This window comes from Meles meles, chromosome 16, assembly GCF_922984935.1.
Source record: "Meles meles chromosome 16, mMelMel3.1 paternal haplotype, whole genome shotgun sequence".
In the NCBI taxonomy this organism is placed as follows: domain Eukaryota; kingdom Metazoa; phylum Chordata; class Mammalia; order Carnivora; family Mustelidae; genus Meles; species Meles meles.
In genome coordinates, this window is record NC_060081.1 from 28692831 (window position 1) to 28701010 (window position 8180).

General features: G+C 47.7%; 1 pseudogene; it reads left to right on the top strand.

Annotated features, from left to right (window-relative positions):
• The first annotated feature begins 4015 nt into the window (after positions 1-4015).
• Positions 4016-7348, top strand: LOC123927145 (annotated as a pseudogene).
• The last annotated feature ends 832 nt before the right edge of the window (positions 7349-8180 follow it).

An 8180-nucleotide genomic window follows, 5' to 3' on the forward strand; every position in this document is an offset into this window, starting at 1 on the left:
GATGTAAAGGATTTTCCCCATGTGAGGAGTGAAGAGAGCACGCCGCCGGCTTCTGGACAGAGCTGTGGTGGTGTGACAGACCCCAGCGGTCCCGGGACTCCCTGCCAGTTCTCCAAGAGCGGTGGTGCAGGGGGAGGGAGCGCCCAGTGGAGGGAGAGGAGCTCATGCTGGCCTCCCAGCAGCGCTAGGACGGGCCTTGGTTGCTCTGTGTATTTCCATGGTCCACAGTCTCCGTGAAGGTCCTCGCCCCAAGGCTTCCCTCCCTCCGGGATCGCAGTGAGGGAGAATCCTGTTGATTATGCCCCCAGTTCACACATTTTCCCTGGAACTGCTTCAGCATTGGGAATGGCTTAGCTAGTCTTTCAGGTTTTCCATATTTGTTTGTCTTTCTTCTTCTGTCTACATCCCAAAAAGATTCGAGGTAATTTAGAGTAAAACACGGATGTACATTAAGGTTGCTAAAATGGAAAGAGAGCAGCAACTTGGGGGCATTTCATGTCTGTTCCTTTCTTGTGAATGTCCTCCAGTATTCTTGGGTTTAGCTTTGCCATTTTTTCCCGGTGACAAGGTAGCCAGGGGCCAAACAGCCAACTCATAAAGAAGGAAGTGGTGCTTTTCCCTCTTGCTTATTAATTTATGAAGTTCTATACATTCTGACATTTCTTTTTTTAAAAAATATTTTATTTATTTATTTGACACAGAGAGAGAGAGACATCACAAGTAGAGCAGCAGGCAGAGAGAGAGGAGGAAGCAGGCTCCCCGCGGAGCAGAGAGCCCAATGGGGGGCTCGATCCCAGGACCCTGGGATCATGACCTGAGCCGAAGGCAGCAGCTTAACCCACTGAGCCACCCAGGAGCCCCCATTCTGACATTTCTTATATTAAGTTTTCATTTTGCCACTTTGGGCTGAATCCTTGTTTCCTGGTGTCCTGTATTTGGCATTAATATTTTTATTTCTTGGTGATCTCTGTAATGCTAACACAAATTCGTAGACACATACTCAGGGTAAGGCTTTCCTGCATCTAGAATTGGTGATATGAGGTCAGGGTCAAAATCAGCAGCACTACAGGAGGGTGTGTCACTGAATCTCGAGGTGGGGGCACACTGCCTTGAAGCAGGCTGGTTTGCCAGTAGAGCTGGGGACCTGCATGAGTCCTGATGCTCCATCCTGTTGGGTGGCAAGTGAGACTGTCTGAGGAGCCTGGGGTAGAGCCCCTCACGTACCATGACGCTGGGTGCAGAGACGCTCTCTCTGTTGTCTTCAGTCTGGGCTTTGCCTTGGTGAATGTTCAAATTCCCCTAAGACTTAACATTCTCCCGATGAGAAACCTGAGTAGATGTGTACGTGTGTTTTGTGCCAGCCTTCCTTGTCTCCCTTCTTACTGAGCTGTCAGAGGACGCCTGCCTCTGTCCGTGGGATGGTTCTCCCCCGGGGAAGCGGACAACGGACAGCATGCCATTCTCTTCTTTCTTCCCTTACCCAGAGTAGCTTTGAAGCCTCCTGATACCACGTAGCACGTATTACTCTGCCGAAACCCAGACCCTCCAGTGTTTACGTGCATTGTTATCCCCGTGATTCCCTAGTCATGTTTCATGGGGGATAGAATGTTTCACTGAACCGTCAGGGTTTGTTTCTACACAGCGGAGTGTAGTGGGAGCTGAGAGAAGCCGGTGTCGATGCAGAAGCCCTACCCGTGGGAGGACCTGGGCGCCGGGTCTGGAACAGCGTCGGGCGTCCTCACTGGGACGCTGCTGCTGATTTATGTGTCTCCTCTGACCGAGAGCCCACTCTGCCTGGTTGACTTTCACCTTTAACTACAATTACAAGAAGAGTTGGAGTCATCCGTACACTTGGGGGTCAAGTGGGGAGCAAGAAAGACGGCGGTCGGGACGTCCACCATTGGTGTCTCCTGAGGAGGGGGTCCTGCCCTTCACAGTGACTTCTGTGTGTAGCAAAGGCGGGCGCCACGGTGGCGAAGAAAGACCCGGGACCCAAACGGGGAGCTGTGCAAGGTACCTGTTTCCTCGGGGTCACGCTTACGCACACTCTGCTCTTCCGTCCAGCAAATGTTTATTGAGCCCCTGCTTCGACCCAGTGCTTTCCTGGGCATTTATGCTCATATTCTCCTCTTCTCATGGAGTCACATTCTAGGAGGAGAGGCAAAACCCTCAAGTAAATACATGGGCAAGATGATTTCATGCAGGGGAGCGCGATCCAGAGAGGAAAGCAGGGTGGTGTGATGGGGACTGTTTGCTGCTTTGACTGTGAGCTCAGGACAGGTCCTGGGGGTTGAGGAGGTTGGGTTCAGGCCCTGAGTCTGAGCATTTCTGGCAGAGAGAGCAGCACAGGCAGAGGGACTGAAACGAGGATGCACCAGACGTCCTCAAAGGACAAGCAGTCCTCGTGGCTGGGCATGGTGAATCAGAGGAAGGAGGCTGTTTGCAGATAGAGAGGTCCGCAGGAATCTGGGTTCCATTCTTACTGGGAAGGCTTTGGAAGGTCTTAAGCAGGAACACACCATCGATTGGGATTTCTGAGAACCCCCGTGCTGCCCTCAGAGAATGGGTTATAGGAACAGGAGTGGAGCAGGGAGCCAGGCTTGCCTGTTCCATCTTGCCCAGGTGGGAGGCCATGGGGAACTGCATCAGGAGAGGATGTAAGTCCCATTCTTTCCGTAGTCAGGTGGCCGGCCAGTCTGTCCCCCTCATCTCCATCACACAGCCCAGACGGTGTCACTCACCAGCTTTTCTTGTTCTCCAAGAGATCAAGAGATTGGCACAGGCAATCAATAAGCCATGTACCACATTGGCTCATACTTTTGTTTCCAGATCAGGAGTTATGTTTTCCTTATGTTTCATCTCCAGGATCCCATTTAGGTCCTGACCTCACAGTAGAAACCCAGAGCACCCCAACTCTGGCTATTGGAGCCAAGCCAGCCCCAAAACTTCATCCCCTGCACGGCACTGATCCCCTCCCTTGGATGCCCCACTCTGGAGCCAGAAGCACGTTCAGTGGGCACCTCTCCTGGGTGCCGATGTAGTTTGGGGCTGATGGCTTGCCCGTTTCTAGCAGAACACATGTGATCAGGTGAGCAGCCTCTCTTTCACATGGTTCTAAATGTTCTTACTTGGATTTTGCTTAAAGAAAAAAAAAAAAAACAACACCAAACTATCAACACATTTTTCCCTTTTCATACTTCACCAAAGAGGAAAAAAGGTAGCAGGATAAACTCCCACGATTTTTCCTGTGGTGACTCAGCACAAATATGACAGATCACAGAAGGGATCCTTACTGGCAGCTGTCAGTGTCATCTGAAATGAATTAGAGCTTCCCCCTTCCCTGCAATACCAAGCTCTGAGAGAGACACGGGAGGTTGCTCCCACTGCTCACAGACCTGGCGGTCCACCGCTCAGCTCTGCTGGGGGTCACGGGTGCTTCTAGGGCAAACTGAACCCAGCTTGGGTGTTGGGGAAACATCAGCCCACCTCGCTTTGCTCAGCACAGTCGTGTGTGTTGTGCAAACAGGCTGCATTTTCTTGGTCTCGAACAGGCCGTTGGTCTCTTGGGCGGCAGCTGATTTGGCCGAGCAGGAGTTGGGACCTCGACGTCTGGGGTGTGCAAACGAGGGCGTTCACATTGTAGGATGGCTGGGTTACCAGTAGTCATCCCGTAATTCGAGATAACCCACCACATGACTAAAGAGACATCTGGAAACCCATGCGTGTGCTTACGGAAAACTCTCCTCCGGGTACCGCTGGTCCGCGTTTATATGATGGCTTCCCTTTGGGCTGTTTTCCCGCCATTGTGGTAAATATTTCTGCATTTGAAGCGAGTGACTCAGGAGAGAGCAGAAAACCTGTTGTTATTGCCAATAATTCTCTTTTGCAAAATGTAGGAAGATTGAATTCTGCCCAGACGCTCTCCAGCTTTAAAACCGAACTTCCAGCCCCTTCCCGCACCCCCACCCGCTCGCGCAGACTCCCGCCGGCTGCGCGTTTTGTCCCGCGTCTCGCCCCGTCCGCAGCCTGACTCGCCGCTCTTGTCCTCCTTCCTCCCGCTTTTTCTTTCTCTCCTCTCACGGTCTAAAGATGCCCTCGGCCACCAGCCACAGCCGAAGCGGCAGCGGCAGCAAGTCGTCCGGACCGCCACCCCCGTCGGGTTCCTCCGGGAGTGAGGCGGGGGCCGGGGCAGCTGCGCCGGCTTCCCAGCACCCCGCAACTGGCACCGGTGCTGTCCAGACCGAAGCCATGAAGCAGATCCTCGGGGTAATCGACAAGAAACTTCGGAACCTGGAGAAGAAAAAGGGCAAGCTTGATGATTACCAGGAATGAATGAACAAAGGGGAAAGGCTTAATCAAGATCAGCTGGATGCCGTATCTAAGTACCAGGAAGTCACAAATAACTTGGAGTTTGCGAAAGAATTACAGAGGAGTTTCATGGCATTAAGTCAAGATATTCAGAAAACAATAAAGAAGACAGCGCGTCGGGAGCAGCTTATGAGAGAAGAAGCCGAACAAAAACGTTTAAAAACTGTACTTGAGCTCCAGTATGTTTTGGACAAATTGGGAGATGATGAGGTGAGAACTGACCTGAAGCAAGATTTGAATGGAGTGCCAATATTGTCTGAAGAGGAATTGTCATTGTTGGATGAATTCTACAAATTAGCAGACCCTGAACGGGACATGAGCTTAAGGTTGAATGAGCAGTATGAACATGCTTCCATTCACCTATGGGACTTGCTGGAAGGAAAGGAAAAATCTGTATGTGGAACAACCTATAAAGCTCTAAAGGAAATTGTTGAGCGTGTTTTCCAGTCAAACTACTTTGACAGCACCCACAACCGCCAGAATGGGCTGTGTGAGGAAGAAGAGGCAGCTTCAGCACCTACAGCTGAAGACCAGGTAGCTGAAGCTGAACCTGAGCCAGCAGAAGAATACACTGAACAAAGTGAAGTTGAATCAACAGAGTATGTAAATAGACAATTTATGGCAGAAACACAGTTCAGCAGTGGTGAAAAGGAGCAGGTAGATGAGTGGACAGTCGAAACAGTTGAGGTGGTAAATTCACTCCAGCAGCAACCTCAGGCTGCATCTCCTTCAGTGCCAGAGCCCCACTCTTTGACTCCAGTGGCTCAGGCAGATCCCGTTGTGAGAAGACAGCGAGTCCAAGACCTTATGGCGCAAATGCAGGGGCCCTATAATTTCATACAGGATTCAATGCTGGATTTTGAAAACCAGACTCTTGATCCTGCCATTGTATCTGCACAGCCTATGAATCCGACACAAAACATGGACATGCCCCAGCTGGTTTGCCCTCCGGTTCATTCTGAATCTAGACTTGCTCAGCCTAATCAAGTTCCGGTACAACCAGAAGCTACACAGGTTCCTTTGGTTTCATCCACAAGTGAAGGGTACACAGCACCTCAACCCTTGTACCAGCCTTCTCACGCTACAGAGCAGCGACCACAAAAGGAACCAATTGACCAGATTCAGGCAACAATCTCCTTAAATACAGACCAGACTACAGCATCATCTTCCCTTCTGGCTGCTTCTCAGCCTCAGGTGTTCCAGGCTGGGACAAGCAAACCATTACATAGCAGTGGAATCAATGTAAATGCAGCTCCATTCCAATCCATGCAAACGGTGTTCAATATGAATGCCCCAGTTCCTCCTGTTAATGAACCAGAAACTTTGAAAGAGCAAAATCAGTACCAGCCCAGTTACAACCAGAGCTTTTCTAGTCAGCCTCACCAAGTAGAACAAACAGACCTTCAGCAAGAACAGCTTCAAACAGTGGTTGGCACCTACCATGGTTCCCAGGACCAGCCTCATCAGGTGACTGGTAACCACCAGCAGCCTCCCCAGCAGAACACTGGATTTCCACGTAGCAGTCAGCCGTATTACAACAGTCGTGGTGTGTCTCGTGGTGGTTCCCGTGGTGCTAGAGGCTTGATGAATGGATATAGGGGCCCTGCCAATGGATTCAGAGGAGGATATGATGGTTACCGCCCTTCATTCTCTAACACTCCAAACAGTGGTTACACACAATCTCAGTTCAGTGCTCCCCGGGACTACTCTGGCTATCAGCGGGATGGATATCAGCAGAATTTCAAGCGAGGATCTGAGCAGAGTGGACCACGGGGAGCCCCACGAGGTCGTGGAGGGCCCCCAAGACCCAACAGAGGGATGCCGCAAATGAACACTCAGCAAGTGAATTAATCTGATTCACAGGATTATGTTTAAATGCCAAAAACACACTGGCCAGTGTACCATAATATGTTACCAGAAGAGTTATTATCTATTTGTTCTCCCTTTCAGGAAACTTATTGTAAAGGGACTGTTTTCATCCCATAAAGACAGGACTACAATTGTCAGCTTCATATTACCTGGATATGGAAGGAAACTATTTTTATTCTGCATGTTCTGTCCTAAGCGTCATCTTGAGTCTTGCACATGATACTCAGATTCCTCACCCTTGCTTAGGAGTAAAACATAATACACTTTACAGGGTGATATCTCCATAGTTATTTGAAGTGGCTTGGAAAAAGCAAGATTGACTTTTGACATTGGACAAAATCTATAAATCAGCCCTAGAGTTATTCAGTGGTAACTGACAAAACTAAAATATTTCCCTTCGAGGAGGAGTGGAGTGTGGTTTGGCAGAACAACTGCATTTCACAGCTTTTCCAGTTAAATTGGAGCACTGAACGTTAGATGCATACCAAATTATGCATGGGCCCTTAATATAAAAGGCTGACTACCAGCTTTGACACAGCACTATTCATCCTCTGGCCAAACGACTGTGGTTAAAAACACATGTAAATTGCTTTTTAACAGCTGATACTGTATAAGACAAAGCCAAAATGCAAAATTAGGCTTTGATTGGCACTTTTTGAAAAATATGCAACAAATACGGGATGTAATCTGGATGGCCGCTTCTGTACTTAATGTGAAGTATTTAGATACCTTTTTGAACACTTAACAGTTTCTTCGACAATGACTTTTGTAAGGATTGGTACTATATATCATTCCTTATAATGTACATTGTCTGTCACTAATCCTTGAATCTTGCTGTATTGTCACCTAAATTGGTATAGGTACTGATGAAAATATCTAATGGATAATCATAACACTCTTGGTCACATGTTTTTCCTGCAGCCTGAAGGTTTTCAAAAGAAAAATAGCAAATGCCTGCTGCTACCACCCTTTTAAATTGCTATCTTTTGCAAAGCACCAGTATGTGTTTTAGATTGATTTCCCTATTTTAGGGAAATGACAGACAGTAGTCTCAGTTCTGATGGTATAAGCAAAACAAATAAAACATGTTTATAAAAGTTGTATCTTGAAACACTGGTGTTCAACAGCTAGCAGCTTATGTGGTTCACCCCATGCACTGTTAGTGTTTCAAATTTTATGGTTATCTCCAGCAGCTATTTCTATAGTTGCATTTATCTTTGGTCTAACCCTAATTGAATTACCTTTTTCTCATGGAGGCATTTATATTCAAAGTGGTGATTCCTTCACTTAGATGCATAGGGAGAGTCACAAGTTTGATGGAGATGACAGTTTAGTAATTTATGTACTGTTGGAATTTGTGCTAGCAGTTTGAGCACTAGTTCTGTGTGCCTATGAACTTAATGCTGCTTGTCATATCCCACCTTGACTTCATGGAGAATTAATCCCATCTATTCAGCAAAGGCTACTAATACTAAGTGAATGGTATTTTCTGTGCAGAAATTGAATTTTGTTTTATTAGCCTTTAGCTAAGGAGTTTTTCCAGTAGGTGCTCAGCTACTAAAGAAAAACAAACAAGACACAAAACTATTCTCAAACATTCATTATTAGACAACTGGAGTTTTTGCTGGTTTTGTAACCTACTAAAATGGATAGGCTGTTGAACATTCCACATAAAAAAGTTTTTTGTAGGGTGGTGGGGAAGGGGGCATATCTTCAATGTTTATTTTAAAATAAAATAAGTTCTTGACTTTAAAAAAAAAAAAAAACCCGAACTTCCAGGGAGAACATCATTTTTGTTCTCTTTCACTTCCTGTGTTTAAATCATCCAGAATCCATTCACACTTCGTGGCGTCCTCTGGCTCAGTCTCTCCAAATGCCTTGGAGACTGGCTGTGTGAGCGGCGTGGATGAGGGTGGAAAGAGGCTTCAGCAGGCACAGAGGAC